Below are 21,481 nucleotides of genomic sequence, written 5' to 3'. Positions count from 1 at the left end.
GTGGGCGCGGTAACACAGAACTAAGGGCTGGTCCCTCCGCGCTTGTGCTACAGCCGCTGAGCTGACTAGAGGTTGGATGTCGTGGCACCCCTTAATCTACTCAGATCTCGGCCTCTGGGCCCAGGTATGTGCTGTGTGCTAAGTCGCTTCAGTAGTGTCCGGCTCTGCGACCCCATGGCTCCTTTGTCCATGGAATTTTCCAGGTAAGAATATTGGAGTGAGTAGCCATTTCCTCCTCCGGGGGATCATCCAGACCCAAGGATCGAACCCGTGTCTCCTGCATTTGCAGGATAATTCACCACTGGTCCACCTGGGAATCCGGTGCAAGCAGCTGAATGGTTCCAGTCCTGACGATTTCCCAGGAGGTGTACACTACTTATGGCTGGCATTCCAGATAACAGGTACATTGCTCCAGATGTGCCCACGCGGCCTGGGCCCTGTGTCTACACCGCTGTGGGAGAACTGGAAATGGGAAGAGTAGTGCCCACCATTTCAGTGGCCAAATGTGTACGGGTTGAGAGCGTCAACTAGCTAGTTCCAGAAACCTGGCTGAACCACTCATTAACTGGGGATCAGCAGCAAGTTGCTTTGCCTGTTTCATTGTCTGTTATATGGGTATGATGGTGGTAACCACAGCACAGGGCTGTTGAAGTTTAATAATTAAATGAATTCACAGATTGGCACAGTGTTTATGGTGGTGTCTGGCACGAAATAAGTGCTTGTGAGTCTGTTTTGTTTTGTAACTGTGTTGTTTTTAGAGATACAAGCCCTGCTGGGGCTCCAACCTGTGACAGTTTAGGAAAACAGCTATTAGCATTTATTCTTAGAGCCCTTTCCCACCATATACCTGTATGTGTGTTCCAGGCCCAACTTGGAGAAATTCAGCACCTCTATCCAGGAAGGTTTTAATTACAAAGGCATCTTCAGTTCGTGCAACTAAATGACAGGGGTCCAGGATAGTAACTGAACCAGGAATGGCTTCTCTCCTGTGGCCGCAGGTACTGTGCTATCCAGGGACTTTTCCTTTGCTGTTTCAGATGCCCTATGATGGAACCTTTAGTGGTCAGTTGCTCAGTCATGTCTGACTCTTTGCGACCCCATGAACTGTAGCCTGCCAGTCTCCTCTGTCCATGGGATTTTCCAGGCAAGAGTACTGGAGGGGGTTGCCATTTCCTCCTCCAGGGAATCTTCCCGACCCAGGGATCAAACCCATGTCTCTTATGTCTCCTGCACTGGCAGGCAGGTTCTTTACCACTATTGCCACCTGGGAAGCCCTATGAGGGGGGCCTTTCACACACTGTATACTCAGATTCTCCTGCAGTTAAGCATCTGCTTCACATTGCTCCAGCCCAGCTCCCTTTTGTATTTACACATATAAATAAATACTGAAACCAAACAGAAACAGCTAGATAGCAACAGCAATCCAAAAGGAAAAACTAATATGTTTTAAAATGTATAAATTTGTTGCAGTCAATTCATATTCATTGTTATGTTGCACTAGTCACTTTAAAAGGTCTTTGTATCCTAACTAAGATTTATGAGACCTTAATATGTGCTAGAAAGTGTGCTAAGGCTTTATAAGCATCATTGCTTTTCATCTTCATTTCTTACGTAGGTAGTTACATTCCCCATTTTACAAATGAGAATACTGAACCTAAAGAAGTTTAGATGTAATAAGAGGCCACGGAGCTAGAAAAGCTTATTAACCAACATCTGTACAGTTTCTCCTGGGAGCTGAAAAGCATTTTAAATACCATGGAAACATTACAGAGAATTCCCTGCCTCCACAGCCCACTGCCTCTGCTGCACTCCTCAGTCCTCCTGTGTTTCCCTAGCAGTTGTCTGAACTGCCTGATTTCATGGTATTTGCAGCCCTCCTCCTGTCCCTCCTAGATTCATGCTCTACCATCTACTATCCGAACAGCGTCTTCCAAGATCTTCTAAATTCCACGGCCCCCAAAGACAAGTGTGAATAATTTGCACAGGAGACCTACCTGTAGGTAGACTTTGTCTTTAGAAACTGATGTGGTTTTATAGCCCCCAGAAAATTGTACTTACAGGTGCTTCCACTTCATGCAATTAAATGGATCTTCTGAAAATTATGTCCTCTCCGTAGACAAAGGTATCTTCTGCCGGGATAATCTCATCTCACCTCAAACCACATTTCCTCAAACACACCCCACCTGGGTGGACACACATCCACACCTGCCATAACTGCTTGTCAAAGGGGAAGCCAAGTCAGGCCTGACTTCTCCGAGCGCTCATCTAAGAAAAGCTGTCAGGAAGCTAGCATTCCTGAAGACCCACTGTGTGCTGTGTTCTTCACAATCATGATCTTAGCCTGCCAGCAACTCTCCAAGGTAGTTAGCTCTTACCCTCTTTGTACACATAAGGGAGCTAAGGCTCAGGGATTTGGGTGACTTGCCTCTGGTCATGCAGCTGGTAAGCAGTAGGAATTGGATTTGAACCCAGATATATTTGACTCTCTGTCAAACCTCTGTGCTGTGGTAGATGTATTTCCTCACCTTCTTCACATCAGTCTTTCCCCTTCTCCCCTTCATCCCTCCACCCCCACTGCTGCTACTGCTGCTGCTGCTGCTGCTGCTAAGTCGCTTCAGTCTTGTCCGACTCTATGCAACCTCACAGCCGGCAGCCCACCAGGCTCCGGCAGCCCACCAGGCTCCGTCATCCCTAGGATTCTCCAGGCAAGAACACTGGAGTGGTTTCCACTGCCACTAGTGAGTTTTAATGTTGGAACCTGGGGATTGAGAGATTCCAGATAGGAGGAGTCAAGCCCATTCAGTCCCTCATTCATCCCACTGTGGGTTTGGGAGGCCATGTGATTGTTTTTCAGATGACGCCCGTGTTCTCTGCACAGGCACAGATTAAAAAGAATTCATAAGAGGGTTTTCAGAGCGTGTGTTTGTGATGTGTTTGGTTCTATGCACAGCGTGCAGAATTTATGAGCATTTAAGAAATCAGTCCCCACTGCAAAGCACCTTCAGTGCTTCTCCCAGATGCCAGTTCCCCATGATGCCAAGGTGCCTCTGCCAAATCAGAGGACGTTTAGAACAAACACTCTGTGGAATATGTGCAGAATAATGTGATAGGAGGAGGAGCAGCCCAGCCTGTGCCGCTGAACGCAGAGTCTAGCTTGCCTGCTGGGTCCTCTCATCCTCTCCTTTTCCGAGTCTGGCTACTGAGATCTTTCTCGTGTGCGCTCAGGGATCCTGGAGGATGAGTCAGGCCCGTGTGTCAGTGGTGGCATTTGTACAAAACTCAGAATATCCAAGACACACAGAGCCTCCCAATTTTAAGACTCAGAGACTTGAGTATAAATCCTCCTAGGTTTAATGGGATTTCCCTGGTGGTCCAGTGGTTAAAACTCTGGGTTTCCAATGCACAGGGGGTGGGTTCAGTCCTTGAAAGGGAACTAAGATCCTACATGCCACACAGCCAAAAATAAGTAACCAAATTCTAGTAAGTTCAATGAGACAAAATGGTTCAATGTAGTCTTATGACTGCACCATCCTTTTTATTGGGTTTGGCCTGAATGGAACCTGCCTTGGAACCCAGGACAGTTTCTGAAAATAAACAGAGCTTAGGGAAGGTCTAAATCTTTGAGGGGTATAACTACAAAGAGCCTCTAAAGGTTTGTGGCAGGGTGAAAAGACTTCTTTTACATCAGTCCTACTCTCTCACCACCCCATTCAACCCACCAGGAGAAAAACCTAGGGATTACAGAACACTTATCTGGCGCTGAGACCACACATTGTCAGTTAATTCCAGAAATCTCCAGAGTGCAACATGGAACGAGAAGGGATGGAATCCTAAGAATAGAGTTATAATAGACAAGAAATGAAGGCAGCATTTTGTTTATGTGAGGAATAGTCATCTGTTCGTGTAAAACTGAAGGAAATGAATTCTCACAATGGTGAAGCATATTTGTTCTTAAACTGCCTTAGAAGGAAACAAGCAACAATGCAGGCTGAAGTCCTTCCTTCACTAACATTCTGTATTAGAGAAACAGAACCATCAGGGTGTGTGTGTACAGAGAGCCTAAGAAATTAGCTCACGCAGGGACTTCCCGAGTGGCCCAGTGTATAACAATGTGCCTGCCAATCCAGGGGACACAGGTTCAGTCCCTGGTCTGGGAAGATTTCACATGCTGCAGAGCAACCAAGCCTGTGCATCACCGTTTCAGAAGTCCGTCCTCACACCTGGAGCCCGTGCTCCACAAGAGAAGCCACTGCAGTGAGAGCCCCCTCACCGCAACAAAGAGTAGCCCCTGTTAGCCACAGCTAGCAACAGAGGGCAGTGCAGCCAAGAGTAAATAAAACTACACCTTGAAAAGTTTTAAAGAAACTCATGCATGTGTGTGTGTGTGTGAAAGTTGCCCAGTCATGTCTGATTCTTTGCAGCCCCATGGACTATACAATCCGTGGGATTCTCCAGGCCAGAATACTGGAGTGGGTAGCTGTTCCCTTCTCCAGGGGTCTTCCCAACCCAGGGATTGAACCCAGATGTCCCACACTGCAGGCAGATTCTTTACCAGCTGAGCTACCAGGGAAGCCAATGGAATATTACACAGCCACTGAAAGGAATGAAATAAGGTCATTAGTAGATGTGTGGATGAACCTAGGGTCAGTCATACAGAGTGAAGTAAGTCAGAAAGAGAAAAACAAATATTGCATATTATTGCTTTTATGTGGAATCTAAAAACATGGTACAGATTAACTTATTTTCAAGGCAGGAATAGAGATGCAGACGTAGAGAATAGACACTTGGACACGGGGCGGAGGTGGCGGAGATGAATTGAGAGATTAGGATTGACACACATATACACTACCATGTGTAAAATAAATAGCTAGTGGGAACTTGCTATTAATATAAAGCACAGGAAGCTCAGCTCAGTGCTCTGTGATGCCCTAAAGGGGTGGGATGTGGGTGGTGGGGAGGGATGTATGTATACATATGGCTGATTCACATCATTGTTCAGCAGAAACGAACACAACATTAACATTGTAAAGCAATTACATTCCAATAATAAAAAAGAAAGAAATTGGTTCATGCAATTGTGGAGGCTTGGAAAGTCCAGAATCTGCAGGGTGGGCCCGCAGGCTGGAGACCCAGGGAAGAGCTGCAGTCTGAGTCCTGACGTGGTCAGCTGACAGGAATCCCTCTCCCTGGGAGCTCAGCCTTCTTCTCGTCAGCATTGCTACTGCCGTCCTTCTGCCCTACCACATGGTTCAGCAGACGAGACCATGTTCCCGTCTCTGACAGAGCCAAAGGACCTGGTAGAAGCAAAAGTCCTTACAGCGAGCAGGCGTCTGAGGCTAGAGCGCTGGGGGTGGGTCGTCAGGGGACGAGGCACGTGGCTCTAAGGGGGGCGTAGCCCCCCATAAACCTAGCAGTGAGGGCTCCTGCATGAGTGGCATCTGGACAAAGAGCGCACCACCCAGTACACGCTACACTTCACATGTACGGGATCACACTGTGTGTGGCTCTATAACCAGTCAAAGCTCATCTAGATCAGCTGACAGCTAACCAAACCCTCAGACATGTGAGTGAGCCCAGCTAACATCAGCACAGCCACCCAGCCAGCCACCCCAGAGGCAGGGCAACAAACGCTCAGTGTGATAGAGGCCACCGCGGTTCTGTGACAGTGATGCTCGTGGTGCCGCATTTTCTGGCAACAGATAACCGTTAGACCTACTTTTCAAGTCAAGGGATGGGCTGCAGATCGAACACTGACAGGGAAAGGTAGGTTCTATAATCCAGTGAGGGCAGAGTGGAGTTTGTATTAAAACAGGAACCACACACCCATCTAACGTGGACAGCTGGACTCAGTCACCCCAGCTGGAAATGTTGATTTGGTGCAGCTACATTACCTTTTTAAGAAAGAAGGAGATTAGGGTTTCTATGAAATGTATTATTTTATATGTTACCAATACATTGTATTTTCCTCCAAAAAGTTGGGCAATAATAACAGAAATGCAAATTATACTGAGATACAGTTTCTCACTTCTCCAAAAGATGAGCAAAACTCAAAAAGTTCAACAGTACACTCTTGATGAGGCTTTGGAAGAACCAGTACCTTTACATATTGCTAGAAGGAATACAGGGGTTTCCCAGGTGGTTCAGTGGGTAAGGAATCTGCCTGCAATGCAGGAGACACCAGTTTGATTCCTGGGTCAGGAAGATCCCCTGGAGGAGGGCATGGCAGCCCATGCCAGTGTTTTTGCCTGGAGAATCCCAGAGACTGAGAACCTGGTGGACTACGGTCCCTAGGGTGGCAAAGAGTCGGAGACAAAGTGACTGAACACAGAGGCTGCACACAGGAGGAATGCAAATAGAATAACCTGTACGGAAGAGAAGCTGAGGATACTCGCTAAGCTGCTAAGTCACTTCAGTCGTGTCCGACTCTGTGCGACCCCATAGATGGCAGCCCACCAGGCTCCCCAGTCCCTGGGATTCTCCAGGCGAGAACACTGGAGTGGGTTGCCATTTCCTTCTCCAATGCACGAAAGTGAAAAGTCAGTGAAGTCGCTCAGTCGTGTCTGACCCTCAGCGACCCCATGGACTGTAGCCTACCAGGCTTCTCCATCCATGGGATTTTCCAGGCAAAGAGTACTGGAGTGGGGTGCCATTGCCTTCTCCTGAAGATACTTAGCAAAATTATATATTCTTTTACCCTTTGATTCAGTAATCATACTTCTTGTAATCTATTTCAAATATATACTGGCAAATATAAAAGAGATATATGGAGCTTCCCTGGTGGCTCAGAGGTAAAGCATCTGCCTGCCAATGCAGGGGACATGGGTTTGATCCCTGGTCCAGGAGGATCCCACATGCCAAGGGACATCTAAGCCTGTGTATCCCAGCTACTGAACCAGTGCTCTAGAGCCGTGAGCTGCAATTACTGAAGCCCACGGTCCCTAGAGCCCATGCTCTGCAACAGGAGAAACCACTGCAATGAGAAGTCTGGACACCATAACTAAAGAGTAGCCTCTGCTCACTGCAACTAGAGAAAGCCCACGCACAGCAACAAAGACCCAGCGCAGCCGTAAATAAATGAATCTTTAAAAATCACATTGCAGTCATAAATAGATAAATCTTTCTTTAAAAAGAGAGAGGTGTATAAGGACACTCTATAATAGCTAAGAGAGAAAACAACTAAAATGCCACAATCTGGGACTGGTTGAATAAATTATGCACATCCTTATGACAGAGTAGTATATAACTATATTGTAATTATGAGTATCTCCATCTACTATGGAGTAATTTCCAAGATACATTGTTAAAGTGGTTTTTCTTAAGTGCAGAAAAATGTGTATACTACTATTTCTATAATAAAGGATATAAAGATATACAGATTTAATTCTATTTTTTCATGGACAAATAAACCACAAATAGGTTTTAAGGGTTCTCTATAGGATAAAATTCTTTTACATCTATTAAGACAACATTAAAATTTAAAATATTAATCCCAAAATATAAAAAAATTAATGAAATAAGTGAACCTAACTGTGTATCCATTTTGGTAGCAAAACTACACAAAGAGAAGCTATAAGAATTTGTGCTCCCCCAGTGGGATGCATCCTAAGTACAGAAAGGACTGTAGATAGTACTGATGAGCCTATTCGCAGGCCAGCAGTGGAGACACAGACGGAGAACAGAATTGTGGACACAGTGCGGGAAGGAGAGGGACGAGTTGAGAGAGCAGCATGGAAACATGTACATGACCATATGTAAAACAGAGCCCGTGGGAATTTGGGGTACGATGCAGGGAGCTCACATCAGGCGCTCTGTGAGAACCTAGAAGGATGGGATGGAGTGGGAGGTGGGAGGAAGGTTCAAGAAAGAGGGGACATGTGTACGCCTGTGGCTGATTCATATTCATGTATGGCAGAGACCAACACAATATTGTAAAGCAGTTATCCTCCAATTTTAAAAAACAGCAACAGAGTAACTGATTTCAGTAATGATATTACTCTGGTTCTGCTATTTTAGACCTGTCATATGGGTAATGCAAAGTCAGATAAAACTACTGAAAAATTACATGATATTTTATCATTCATGTTTCTGAGAACAAAGATTCTGGGTACGGGAAGAGGAAATACAAGTATTAGAAGAACTGAGTAAAAATCATATAATCCAGAACCTTAAATGGAAGCATAGGTTCAAATCATGATGTATTTCATGACTGATTAGATAGCTAGCTAGATAGGTAGAGAGATACACAGACAGACAGGTGCTTCCTGTGTTTCCCAGTTCTGTCCACTGGAAACTGACAGTGCTGACAGCAGTGAGCACCCGGAGCAGGGTCTCTACAGACCGTTTCTCATGAAAAGAAACCAGTGCTGCCTGGACAAACAGAACTCCCAGTGGCCAAAGATGGGACAGTCTGAGCATGGGTAATAATACTGAGGATAAATAATAAAATGAATCATGATAATCTTTGCAAATGAATTCAAACATGCCAGCTATGATTAAATCCACAGATTCATAATGATGCTTTAATAAGACAGTTGGGAAAATGTGAATTTTGATGGCTAGTCTGTAATGTTAAGGACTCTAGGAGCAAAAATGGTAATTGAAGCTATGTTTTTAAAATAATTCTTATATTTAAGACATGCATGCAGCCAATCCTTAATATTCACAGGTTCTCTATTTGTGGATCTCTGTACTCACAAAATTGATTAGTAACCCCAAAATCAATACCCTCAGTGTTTTTGTGGTCATTCACAGATATGTGAAGAATGGCAAAAGCCTTGAGTCACCCACCCTGCATATTCCTAGATGAGGCTGATCAAGGGGACTCTGCCTTCTTGATTCATCCTTCAGGCTATACACAAATGCCCTTTCTGTAGTCTATTTAATGTCACCTGTTCACACTTTTGTACCACTTTTTGTTAGTAATTTCACCACTTAGGATGGCTCCGGAGTTATGTCCTGAAACGCAATCCAGTGTTCTTAAAAGGAAGAAGGCTGTGATGCGCCTTATGGAGAAAATACATCTGTTAGATAAACTTCATTCAGGCATGAGTTATGATACTGTTGGCCATGAGTTCAGTACTGATGAATCAATGATGTATATTAAATAACTTGTCTTTAAAATAAAACACACATAAAATAAGGTCATGTTTTTATTAGCTGACAAAACTATGGCCAGAGTCTCACAGAAACTTACTCCTATATTTCCCCTGAGAGAGAGGGTTCTTCTATATTTGCTAATTCAGTGTTCACAGTGACTTTATGGAACTTAACTACCACAGATCACTTCATGGCAAATAAATGGGCAAAAAATGCACACAGTGACAGACTTTATTTTCTTGGGCTCCAGAATCATTGCAGATAGTAACGGCAGCCATGAAGTTAAAAGACACTTGCTCCTTGGAAGAAAAACTATGACAAACCTATACAGTGTATTAAAAAGCAGAGACATCACTTTGCCGACAAAGGTCCATATAGTCAAAGCTATGGCTTTTCCAGTAGTCATGTATGGATGTGAGAGCTGGACTATATAGAAAGCTAAGCACCAAAGAACTGATGTTTTTGAACTGTGGTGTTGAAGAAAATTCTTTAGAGTCCCTTGGACAGCAGGGATATCCAACCAGTCCATCCTAAATGAAATCAGTCCTGAACATTCATCGGGAGGACTGATGCTGAAGCTGAAACTGCAACATTTTGACCACCTGATGGGAAGAACTGACTCATTTGAAAAGACCCTGATGCTGGGGAAGATTGAAGGTAGGAGGAGAAGGGGATGACAGGATGAGATGGTTGGATGGCATCACTAACTCAATGGACATTAGTTTGAGTAAACTCCGGGAGTTGGTGATGGACAGGGAGGCCTGGTGTGCTGCAGTCCATGGCGTCACAAAGAGACACGACTGAGCAACTGAACTGAACTGATATTCTCCCAATAAGATGGACCAATGAGCATATTTAACCTAAGCTATGGACCTTCCCTGGTGGCTCAGATGGTAAAGCGTCTGCCTGCAATGCGGGAGACCCGGGTTCGATCCCTGGGTTGGGAAGATCCACTGGAGAAGGAAATGGCAACCCACTCCAGTACTCTTGCCTGGAGAATCCCACGGACGAAGGAGCATGGTAGGCTACAGTCCATGGGGTTGCAAAGAGTCGGACACGACTGAGCGACTTCACTTCACTTCTTCACTTCACTTCATGGACCTCCAGTTGTCTGTATACCAGCAATGGCCTTGCCAGACAGAGCCATCCATGGGCTCTTTGCTGAGAGCCAGGCCTTAACCTTCAAATATGTGGCCTCATTTACCCATGTGAAGTACCTCCAAGAGGAAATACAAGTTTATCTTGATTCTTCACCCACTAAATTTTGCCCAAGAAATTAAAAGGAACTACTAATGATACAAATGGGTTTCCCAGGAGGCTTGGTGATAAAGAACCCACCTGCACCACAGGAGACTCAACAGACTCGGGTTATATCTCTGGATTGGGAAGACTCCCGGAGGAGGAAATGGCAACCCACTCCAGTATTCTTGCCTAGAGAATTCCATGGACAGAGGAGCCTGGTGGGCTACAGCCCATGGGGCTGTAAAGAGTCGAACACAGCACAGCACAGCAGTGATATAATTATCTTATCATTATAAAAATCTCTTTGAAGCTAAAAAAATTCTTTTAAAATAGGCATTTGCTATTAATATACCACTTGGGGGCCCTCCTGCATTGAATGGTATCGAGTCTAAAAAACAGCCTTTTCAATTTGGGTCGGCTGGTGTTCCCTGAAGGTCTCTGCCAGCTTGTTTGTCAATGTCTCCATAACGTACCTGGGTTTCAAAGTGGGTAGAAAGTCAAATGAGGAGGACATTAACTAGACGGAGAGAAGATGCAGTGTAGGCTTTGTGCTTTTCTGGCTGGGACGGAAACCCAGAAGGAAGACAGTTGTGCTGTCTTCCACAGCACAGCTTCTCCTGATGAGGAGCACCACAGAGAAGGTGCTGTGAATGGGGCTCACACGATGACTCAGGAGCTCTGAACACCACATCCAGAAATGACAGTGCCTAAAGGCCACTTGCTATGTGCGTCTTTCGTTAAGATTGTAAAATGTACTCCTTGAAACCCCTGAAAAGCCCTCCCTAGTGTGTCATCAGCTAGAACTACAGCACACCGCCATGCCCTGGCTGGTAAAAAGAGGGGTATAGGCCCAGCATGATCAACTTGGACCAAGCAGCATTTCCCCTCTGGGGATGCCCCTGCTACACATGGCCAGTGGAAGGAGGGAAATGCTGAGCAAAATCCAGGAGGAACAAATGGATTGGCTGTTTTGTGGGCAAACAACAGCAGCTGCCACGTACGTTTACATTGCTCTTCACAGGGTTGTTTTATAATCTGTTGAGTTCTGATGGTGATCATTGAGGATGTAATTTTTTACGTCTCACTATACTCTATCATTCTCCCAATTTATCACAAATTTTGATTATAAAAATGCAATGTTTACTTATCATGACTAAATACCTGATAAGTCATGGTGTGTTTTATGATTACCTTTTCTTTCTTTCTTAAATTTTTGGCTTTTCCTGTACTTCATAGTTGCCTGGATTTTTTGTTTTTTCTTTTGAAATTTGCTTTGTTTTGTATTGCCCCTTATTTTTTTTCCAAATTTTCCTACAGATTTGAGAAACAATAATTTTCTGAACACTCAAACACTTCCAAGTAATCTCAAGTAATCTCTCAGTCCCATTTGTTTTTGTTTTTTTTTTCTTTCAGATCTCTCCCCCGCCATGCTTCATCCTTCTGTTCCAATCTGGACTGATTGCTATTGCCTTACTGGGGCTTCCTTTTCTCCTTCTCCTGTGCTGGATTTCCAATTTCCTAGATCATCTGTAGCTTTTTTCTACATTGCTTCCTTATTTTTCTGAAGCACATCTTTTAACATGATAGTTAAACTATTTGGTCCTTGGATGTCTGAAAACATGTTTATATTACTTTTTTTATATTTCTAACTTATAGAATAGTTCTAAGAATAGTTACATGAAACTTGTGTTACCTTTTATGCACATTCACCTGTTACTAGCATTTTGTTCCATACTCTTGAATATCTGCTTTTTCTTTTTCTGTCTCCTCTTTCTCTCTCATGGATGGATGGAGGGAGGGAGGGAGGGGTAGATGGATGGAGAGAGATGATCATTTTCTCTGAAATATTTAAGAGTAATGTTCATACAGTGTGGAGATTCCTTAAAAAACTGGAAATAGAACTGCCATATGACCCAGAAATCCCACTGCTGCACATATACACCGAGGAAACCAGAATTGAAAGAGACACATGTACCCCAGTGTTCATCGCAGCACTGTTTACAATAGCTGGGACATGGAAGCAACCTACATGTCCATCGGCAGACAAATGGATAAGAAAGCTGTGGTACATATACACAATGGAATATTACTCAGCTATTAAAAAGAACACATTTGAATCAGTTCTAATGAGGTGGATGAAACTGGAGCCTATTATACAGAGTGAAGTAATTCAGAAGGAAAAAGACCAATACAGTATATTAATGCATATATATGGAATTTAGAAAGAGAGTAACGATGACCCTATATGTGAGACAGCAAAAGAGACACAGATATAAATAACAAACTTTTGCCTTCTGGGAGAAGGCAAGGGTGGGACGATTTGAGAGAATAACATTGAAACATGTATATTACCACATGTAAAACTGATCACCAATCCAAGTTTGATGCATGAAACTGGGCACTCAAAGCCGGTGCACTGGGGCAACCCAAAGGGATGGGATGGGGAGGGAGGTGGGAGGGGGTTCAGGATGGGGGACACATGTACACCCATGGCTGATTCATGTCAGTGTATGGCAAAAACCACTACAATGTTGTAAAGTAATTAGCCTCCAATTAAATAATTTTCAAAAGTAACGTTCATACATCATGGCCCTCTATCCATAAATATTTGTGTGTATATTTCCTTAGAATATTCTTACATAATAACAATACTGTTAGCCTTTAGTAAATTTAATATTGATCCAATTTGTGTCTAATCTATTGTCTATATTTTAATGTTGCAATAATCTCCTTTATAGCAGTTTATTTTTCCTTCAATAGACCATCCACTCAGGTACTGCATTTAGCTTCATATCTCTACAGTCACACTTAACCTGGAATACCTTCTCAGCCTTTGTCTTTTATGACACATTTTTAAAAGAACACGGAATCACCTTTTTGAATAGAAATACAGCACACTGGGCTTGCCTGGTGATTCCCCGTGATTAGATTCGGGATGATCATCCCTTACTAGGATACCCACAAGCGATGTGCTTTTCTCAGGCCATCACGTATGAAGGACACAGTCTCCGAATGCCCCTCTTTGGTGGTGTTAATTTTGTTAATACAGTCAAGGTGCTGTGCAATTTGTAGATACTTTGTGATTTCTCTTGCAACTAATAAGCTTCCATGGGGAAACACTGAAGACTATACAAATATTCTGATCTTCATTAAATTTCCCCCTAGACTGAGCACCCATTGATTCTTACCTGAACCAACCTTGATTATAATGGTCAGAAAGTGATTTAGTTTCAGTACTCTCAGTACATTTATAGTTAGCACTTAGCATTCTACTTGCATTAATTCACTTTTGATGGACAGTTTGGCTAGGGATGGAATTCCAGGTTGCAAATAATTTTCTTCAGAACTTTTCAGGCGCCGCCCACTCTCTGGGAGCACCCCATGATGCCACTGAGCCGTCTCGTGTCACTCCGACCCCACTGCCTTGATGCATGTGACCTGTTCCCCACTCCCACACACCCGCAGAAGCGCTTAGGTCCTTTTATCTTTGGTGTTCTGACAGTGCATAATGATGTGCCTGGAATTAGAATATTATTGTCCTTTTTTCCTGGAGGCCTAACCCCCACAGTATTTCATCGTCCTACTCAATTCAAACGGGCTGTTGCCTAGGACATGTGTACAACTCTCTTCCCATCCCTCCACTACTCTGTGAATACTGGATCCTCCATTTCCTGAGCTCTAAATATTTCTCTTTTTGGTTTACTCCCTTACTTTCCTGAATCCTCTAGTAATATACCTCAAGCACAATGGTCATGAGGGAACATGTTGCTGAGTGACAGGGGAGAGACTAATAACCCACAGAGACAAACAGAGAACCTGCGCAAGGCCGCACACGGCATGACTGCCTCCAGCGTCCCTCGGACAGCAGCACCGATGCTGGCTTTTTCAACGTGAAAAGCAGTGCCATTTATTATTTATAGAGTAGCTCTGGGGAAATAGTAAGAGTGAAACAGAAGAACAAAAGGTGTAATAGGGCCGGGTCCCCCTGGCCCATTGGCACTGCAGTGAGCCCTCCCCCTTCCCTGTGTAACAGAAGCCCAAATTCTGACAGAAGGAAGAGGGTTCTTTGCAATGAGACGCTAGTCTACCATCTTCCTGGCCTGCTGGCTTTCCAGTTAAAGTCATTATTCCTTGCTCCAACAACTCATCTCCTAATTTACTGGCCTGTTGTGCAGTGAGCAGGACAAGCTTGGGCTGGGTATCAAAGAGGCCTTTAGTTTAACAGAAATATTCCACTCCTTTTAAATGGAATGAGGTAAAAAATAATAAATCATAACTGTGTCAATCACATATGTACTAGGTGTTCATCTAAGTATTTAGAGAGATTCAAAATGGAAATATCCTAAACATTCAATAGTAAGATATTAGTACCAGGAACAAGAGAAATCCATGCAGTGCAGTATCACGCAGCTGTTGAACATGATATTACAGATCATTTGTTTCTAGGACATACACATTGTTTCCTGCCAACTGAAAAGAGCTCTGTGACAGAGCATGCATGCCTGTAACTCATGGATGCATGCACGTTCACCGCGCGTGTCTAATTCACCAAAGCAGTAAAAGTAGTGAAATTCAGCCCTAGGTATTTTTCCAGGCAAGATTTTTGCTCCAAAGCATGTATTTCTAATTAGAAAAAAAAAAAATTAAAAGCCACTTTATATGGTCAAGATATTAAAAGTGGAGATAATGTAGGCACCTCTTCTTAACTGCTCATAAAATAATTAGGCATCAGGACTTGCCTGCTGGTCCAGTGGTAAAGAATCTGTCTTGCAATGGTTCACAGGTTCAGTCCCTGGTTGGGGAGCTGTGATCCCACGTCTCAGAGTAACTAAGCTCTCCAGCTGCAAGTAGAGATTCTGTGCATGACAGTGAAAGGTCCCACTTGAAGCAATGAAGATTGGTGTAGTATGCCTCAACTAAGACACAATGCAGTCAAATAAATAAAGATTAAAAAATAATAATAATTAGGCGTCTTGTTTATGGAAAATGAGAGAGCTGAAAAGGTACAAGAAAACTGCCCTGTTCCCAGAACAGTGGCTATGAAGAAAACCTCCTTCTGAGGAACAGACACAATTTGGCTTCACATTTTTGCTGCCTATACATTTGAGACTCATTATTTGCACTTTTACTGACAGAATCTAATGAACTTCACTCATTCCTTAGATAACCAATTTGCTAATAGTCACTGAAGAACAAATTATAAGTAAACTGCTAAGATTGCTGGCAAAACAAGGGCAAGGAAAAAATTCATCTATCCCATGTATTTATTTGATACACTGAGAACAGCTATACCTGAGACTGCTTTTCTTACAAAGTAAAGATTACAGCTGAAAGTGGGCATTGATATACTTCAGTTCTGTCTCTAGTCACTGTCTTGAAGCAAGGTCATTTACCATTTCTGGAGTTTTTTAAAATACAAACCTGATATAGAAAAATCTTTCAGTGCATTGTGCTTAAATGTTAAATGGTACACAGTGCCAGTAAAGTAGATGTTTTTATCATTATTAAAATCCAAGGGGAATTCCCTGGTGGGCCAGTGGTTAGGACTCTCCACTTCCACTGCTAGGGGCCCGGGTTCAATCCCAGGTTTGGAAACTAAATCCCATAAGCCACAGGTCATGACTAAAACAATTCAAGGTGTCCTTTAAGAATGTGGTAATGAGGTAAGTTGAAAATTGTGGCCAACTGAAATTTCCTGTAACAGTCCTGGTGGCTCAGACGGTAAAGAGTTTGCCTGCAAAGCAGGAGACCTGGGTTCAATCCCTGGGTCAGGAAGATCCCCTGGGGAAGGAAATGGAAACCCACTCTAGTATTCTTGCCTGGAAAATCTCATGGACGGAGGAGTCTGGCAGGTTACACCCTGTGGGGTCACAAACAATCCAACAGGACTGAGCAAACAACACACATTGTAAATGAGAAAGATTGATAGAAATAACAGTCATTACTGATTCATTTATGAGAAATAGATGAGCCAGCCCTACAACTGGGCTTCATGTAATAGAAGTTTCAAAATATTTTCTTTAAGCAAGATCAGTTCAGTTCAGTTCAGTCGCTCAGTCGTGTCCGATTCTTTGCGACCCCATGAATCGCAGCACGCCAGGCCTCCCTGTCCATCACCAACTCCCGGAGTTCACTCAGACTCGCGTTCATTGAGTCAGTGATGCCATACAGCCATCTCATCCTCGGTTGTCCCCTTCTCCTCCTGCCCCCAATCCCTCCCAGCATCAAAGTCTTTTCCAATGAGTCAACTCTTCGCATGAGGTGGCCAAAGTACTGGAGTTTCAGCTTTAGCATCATTCCTTCCAAAGAAATCCCAGGGCTAATCTCCTTCAGAATGGACTGGATGGATCTCCTTGCAGTCCAAGGGACTCTCAACAGTCTTCTCCAACACCACACTTCAAACGCATCAATTCTTCAGCACTCAGCCTTCTTCACAGTCCAACTCTCACATCCATACATGACTACTGGAAAAACCATAGCCTTGACTAGATGGACCTTTGTTGGCAAAGTAATGTCTCTGCTTTTCAATATGCTATCTAGGTTGGTCATAACTTTTCTTCCAAGGAGTAAGCGTCTTTTAATTTCATGGCTGCAATCGCCATCTGCAGTGATTTTGGACCCCCCCAAAATAAAGTCTGACACTGTTTCCACTGTTTCTCCATCTATTTCCCATGGAGTGATGGGACCGGATGTCATAATCTTTGTTTTCTGAATGTTGAGCTTTAAGCCAACTTTTTCACTCTCCTCTTTTACCTTCATCAAGAGGCTTTTTAGTTCGTCTTCACTTTCTGCCATAAGGGTGGTATCATCTGCATATCTGAGGTGATTGATATTTCTCCCGGCAATCTTGATTCCAGCTTGTGTTTCTTTCAGTCCAGCGTTTCTCATGATGTACTCTGCATATAAGTTAAATAAGCAGGGTGACAATTTACAGTCTTGACATACTCCTTTTCCTATTTGGAACCAGTCTGTTGTTCCATGTCCAGTTCGAACTGTTGCTTCCTGACCTGCATACACAGATTTCTCAAGAGGCAGGTCAGGTGGTCTGGTATTCCCATCTCTTTCAGAGTTTTCCACAGTTTATTGTGATCCACACAGTCAAAGCCTTTGGCATAGTCAATAAAGCAGAAATAGATGTTTTTCTGGAACTCTCTTGCTTTTTGCATGATCCAGTGGATGTTGGCAATTTGATCTCTGGTTCCTCTGCCTTTTCTAAAACCAGCTTGAACATCAGGAAGTTCACGGTTATTCTTTTATATATTAGGTAGCTTTTAAGATAATATGACTTGGGGCCTTCCCTGGTGGTGCAATGGTTAAGCATCTACCTACTAATGAAGAGGACACAGGTTTGATCCCTGCTCTAGGAAGATCACAGATGCCGCATGGCAACCAAGCCCCCATGTCACAGTTACAGAGCCAATGCTCTAGAGCCTGCGAGCTGCAGCTACTGAAGCCTGAGAGCCTACAGCCCCTGCTCCACCCCAGTGAGGCTGCTGCACTGAGAAGCCTGTGCGCCACAACAGAGTAGCCTCCACTCGCTGCAACTAGAGAAAAGCCAGAGTACAGCAATGAAGACCTCAGTTCAGTTCAGTGGTTCAGTCGTGTCCGACTCTTTGCAACCCCATGAACTGCAGCACGCCAGGCCTCCCTGTCCATCACCAACTCCCAGAGTTCATTCAAACTCACGTCCATCGAGTCGGTGATGCCATCCAGCATCTCATCCTCGGTCGTCCCCTTCTCCTCCTGCCCCCAATCCCTCCCAGCATCAGAGTCTTTTCCAATGAGTCAACTCTTTGCATGAGGTGGCCAAAGTACTGGAGTTTCAGCTTTAGCATCATTCCTTCCAAAGAACACCCAGGACCGATCTCCTTTAGAATGGACTGGTTGGATCTCCTTGCAGTCCAAGGGACTCTCAAGAGTCTTCTCCAACACCACAGTTCAAAGGCATCAATTCTTCGGTGCTCAACTTTTCACAGTCCAATTCTCACATCCATACTAGCACAGCTATAAACAAATCTTAAAAAAGTTAATGAGACAATATGATTTTTACCTTAAAGCAAATGATATAACTTCTTTCTGGACAGCCATAAAATAAGCTTTTTGTACTGATCTACTTACAGAGGTGTAAAAAGACCACATTTTGTAAAGCACTTTGAGAATCTTTAATTCAAGATATTTTAGAAACAAAATATCTACTATTGCTTTCAGAAAACAAACAGGGCAAAGGTGGGGAGTGTTGGACCACTGAGGGGCAGCATTTGAGACGGTTCCTGGAATGTGGGACAGAATGAAAGAAGAGGAGAATAGAGGAGGAAGAGGAGGAGAGGAAGTATATTTTCTCAGCCTGTGCCACTGATGCTGATCACTCTGTATTTTCTCTATAATCCTGTACTTTGTGTAAACGTGTATGCTGCTGCTGCTAAGTCACTTTAGTCGTGTCCGACTCTGTGCGACCCCATAGACGGCAGCCCACCAGGCTCCCCCGTCCCTGGGATTCTCCAGGCAAGAACACTGGAGTGGGTTGCCAATTCCTTCTCCAGTGTATTAAAGTGAAAAGTGAAAGTAAAGTCGCTTAGTCGTGCCCGACTCCTACCAGGCTCCTTCGTCCATGGGATTTTCCAGGCAAGAGTACTGGAGTGGGTTGCCATTGCCTTCTCCATAAATCTGTATAACTGTGTATAAAATGTGTCTATTTCTAAACACTCTATTGCAGACGCTTTAACCTCTGAGCCACCAGGGAAGATAATTGATGTTTTAACTCACATAAATCATATTACAGTGTATGTTAAGTTTAGGTCGGCTTTGGTTTTGCTTTTGTTTTGTTGTTTTTCATTATCAATACATTTAATATCTGGTAGCACAAAGTCAGCCAACTTCTTCAAAAATGTCTTAGCTATTCTTGTCCTTTGCTCTCTAAATTCTAGAATCAATTTGTGAGGCTCTACACGTACACATGTGCATGCACACACAGACAACTTCCCTTGTAAATTTGATTCAAATTACTTTTAACATAAAAATTCACTTGGCAAAAATTGAAATCTTGATATTGACCTTCCCTACCCATGGATATAGTATATTCTTCAGAGATTTTGGTCATTTTCTACGCCTGAAATGAATACTTGATATTTTAAAAAAGCTGCCCAAAATGTTTTGAAAATCCTTTCCCTTTTTTTTAGGACTGCTCCACCTTACAAATCTCACTTTCTGAGGCAGAATTCAAAAACTATTTCCCAGAAGCCCTTGCTCCTTAGATGTACACATACAACAAATTCCCACTGAGCAGGTACAACTTGGAAGATGGAAATAAAGGTCATGAGACCATATAGTCAGGATCCTTCTCAAATGGATGTGGATGCACTTGGTTTTTCTCAGAACATGTAGCAAGCCTCCTGGAGGTCTAGCCCCTCTCTTCGGCGCGGTGAGGGTGCCAGTCTAGCAGCAGGCACCAGCAGCTGCTGGGTTTCCACTGGAGCCTCTTGGTGCTGTCCTTGGTCCCTTTTCTGGGCATCTGCCTATGTGAGAGCCCAGCTTGGTTCCTTTTTGGGAATTCTGTAAGCTACTTAGTGGTTTGTAGTAAATCCCTTTCTGCTTAAACATGTTAAAATAGATTCTGGGGAATTGGCTGATGGTCCAGTGGATAGGACTTTGCACTTTCACTGCTGTGGGCCCAGGTTCAATTCCTGGCTGCAGAACTAAGATCCTAAGCCACATGGTGTGGCCAAAAAAAGAAAAAAAACCAAAAAGATTCTGTTGTCTGCAACTGCACACTGACCAAGAATTAGGAAGTAGAAGTGGGTTGCTGAATGCGACAGAGCTGCCTTAGGACAAGATGAGAACTGGGTGGGAAGAGGTTAGATGTTGCAAGTTGGAAAGGGGAAGAGATGAGGGAGGGCCCCACCTGTGTCTCCTCATTCTGGCACCAGGGCTGAAGGCACAGCCACTCCCTGGAGCTCAGTTATCCCAGCAGACAGCAGAATCTATCCGCTGAGGCTGGTGACGACCGGGCAAGAGGTCCTGGGAGGTTTGTGAGAAGAGGTACCAAGCAGCAGTCCAGGAAAATGAAGGGAGCCCTGGAGATGCAGTATGATGCAGGAGGCATTAAGGGCCTACTCGAAGTTACTTACCATGAACCTCAAGCAGGATCATTCCACGACAGTGTGCTTTTCCCTGACCACTTTTGGTAGCATGGATGCAGGCACAAAGAAGGCACAGAACTACATTTAGTCAGAGATGGGGTCCTGCCAACGGAGTATATACCAAAGCCAGAAAAGGGCAAAGCCATTAAAGGAGAATGTAGAGGAACTGTTCTCATAATTGACCATGGACTTTAAGCAGGATAAAGAAAGAACAGGCACGAAGGAAGTGAAGAGCAGTGAAAGGGGGGAACAGTGGGAGCTGAAGGACTGTTAGCATCAGGATTCTAAAAGGAATAAATTGGAAAGACAGGTCACAGAGCAAGATATTTAAAGTGCTGAGGTTACAGAGGGGTGAGATTTTGTATCATGAAGAGGTCTAGGACATGATCAAAGGAGTGTTTCAGGTAAAATGAAAGGTTAAGAAAGAAAATGAGAGGTGAGCTGTTGGAAGGCTCATCCACTGAAAACACCAAGAATTAAGACAAGATCGATGTTGAGCAGAGGGACAGCAGGTGATGAGCTAACATCTTCAAGGAACAAAGGGCATGTGACCCAGAGGTTCCAGCCTGATGACAGGACTCAAAGGTGGAGGTTTAGGGGCAAAGTGAGAGGTGAAGAATGGCCTGAAACTTTCACAGAGCAAGAGGATCCAGAATATGTGATGTGAGGGATGGTGCTGGGAAGCAGCATCCTCAAGAGATGAGCAGGTTTTGGTTACAGGGGGAAGGACTTAACATTTATTGTTGTGCCCTGACACCAAAAATTCCTGCTACACTGCTCCCAAGGAGAGAGGGGTGGGGAAGTGACATGGAATCTCAGTGTTTCTTAAAGACTTTTAGTTGATTTTCCTGTTCTTCACCCCACCAGCATCACCTACACTTCCAGAAAGGAGAAAATGTTAGTCGCAAAGTCACGTCCAATTCTTTGCGACCCCATGAACTGTATAGTCTGCCAGGCTCCTCTGTCCATAGGATGTCCAGGCAAGAACACTGGAGTCGGTAGCCATT

General features: G+C 43.9%; 1 long non-coding RNA gene across 4 annotated transcripts in view; it reads left to right on the top strand.

The window, feature by feature from the left end:
- LOC106503413 overlaps positions 3 to 21,481 on the top strand; it is a 24,928-nt gene continuing 3,449 nt past the window's right edge. The window contains exons 1-4 of one of the 4 annotated variants that reach the window (XR_001920003.1): positions 3 to 203; positions 290 to 401; positions 865 to 998; positions 11,752 to 12,100. This is a non-coding gene — a long non-coding RNA (uncharacterized LOC106503413). Of the gene's footprint in view, positions 204 to 289; positions 402 to 864; positions 999 to 1,893; positions 2,591 to 4,127; positions 4,392 to 11,751; positions 12,101 to 21,481 lie in introns of those variants that run through there. The other 3 variants (XR_001297089.2, XR_001920002.1, XR_001297088.2) reach the window with 3 other exon arrangements.

This window comes from Capra hircus, chromosome 22 (genome assembly GCF_001704415.2).
Source record: "Capra hircus breed San Clemente chromosome 22, ASM170441v1, whole genome shotgun sequence".
Taxonomy (NCBI): domain Eukaryota; kingdom Metazoa; phylum Chordata; class Mammalia; order Artiodactyla; family Bovidae; genus Capra; species Capra hircus.
Note: the sequence above shows the minus strand (reverse complement) of the source record. Positions and strands in the feature narration are given on the sequence as shown.